General features: G+C 37.9%; 1 non-coding gene across 1 annotated transcript; it reads left to right on the top strand.

Annotated features, from left to right (window-relative positions):
- The first annotated feature begins 325 nt into the window (after window positions 1–325).
- Window positions 326–538, top strand: LOC148074900 (small nucleolar RNA U3). Its single transcript, XR_015711890.1, has one exon. It is a non-coding gene; the product is annotated as a small nucleolar RNA U3 (small nucleolar RNA).
- The last annotated feature ends 783 nt before the right edge of the window (window positions 539–1,321 follow it).

The raw sequence follows: 1,321 nt of genomic DNA on the forward strand, positions 1-1,321 counted from the left end.
AAAAATAATGACACTGCTTCATCAAGCTAAGAAGTACAAAGCACTTTCAATACTTACAAAGTATTTTATTAATTGACTTTTGTTTATTATAATATTGACTTCACTTTTTGTGTGTTTTAAATAATGTAGAAACCTAGTTTGAAAGTATTGTGGTGCATGTGTTTGATTTGAAAATACATTTCATGTTGTGTATTTAATGTGAATCACACAGTATCATGTTTGTTCAAATTAATGAATGCAGAAGAAAAATAATAAATACAAAATCAACCGTCACTATAATAGTTTGGTGTGAGGATGGAGTGTGATGTTGGTGCAGAGATAAGTTAAGACTATACTTTCAGGGATCATTTCTATAGTTCTTAACTTAAGAAATGTGTTACTAAAGTGTTTGGTGTCACTAACCATGATGAAGAGTTGTGATATTCCTTCCTGAGTGTGAAGCAGACAGAGAATAATGATTCACTTCATATGTTCTCTGTCATTGATGATCCTTCTTTACTTCCTTGTGCAGTATTGAGAGGAATATGATCAGAGTGGTTGTTGGTTCATAACAACATGGTTAAATTTCAAACGTTTCTATGAGTTTAGCAGTAATGGTGAGATTAAGCCTCATGAACCACTGAAGACTTCCATTAGAGTAGTTCATCCTTAACTAAAGCTTTAGGATTCATTTGCTCTAACAAACCATCAAGTTTGGCATCATTTCTGCTTAAAGGATTCAGAAGCAGAAACTTTTCTTTGTCAGATTCATTGATTTGTGAGACTAGTAGAGATATGTGTTTGTATTTTGTTAAAAACCTGAATATTTAGGGGCGCTGTTGAGCATAGCAATGGAGTAGACATGTTTTTTGGAGCTCCACAGAACGACTATATAAAAGTAATTTTTTCAGCGCACTTTTTGGAAAACATTCGAATTTTACCTTTGCTAAACCATATGCCTAAAAACCGAAACTTTGAAATGGCTGGTAAATCAAGCAAAGGTGGGCAAACAGCGACTCAAGCCACGAGGCCTTCGCCTTCGACGCCGACTTTAGCCCCGAGCTCCATTGAAGTAGCTTTCCTGAGAAGGAGTGTCTCCGCACCCGACGCGTCGGTCACTGAATCGCTCAAGATGGAACTACTATCTTCGGTGCGCAAGGATTTACTTGAAATCCTTCAAACAGAAGTTGGCGCAGTGTTGGAAAGTGAGATGGCGGTGATTCCAGCGGATATTGGTGCAGCGAGAGCGGAGCTCAAAGAATACAGGTCGACGATCAACTCTGAACTCTGACCTCTGAACTCTCCGCCATGAAAGCTACGGTGAAGGATGTGGAAGAAAGTT

The sequence above is a fragment of the Callionymus lyra genome, chromosome 7 (assembly GCF_982586985.1).
Source record: "Callionymus lyra chromosome 7, fCalLyr1.hap1.1, whole genome shotgun sequence".
Classification (NCBI taxonomy): domain Eukaryota; kingdom Metazoa; phylum Chordata; class Actinopteri; order Syngnathiformes; family Callionymidae; genus Callionymus; species Callionymus lyra.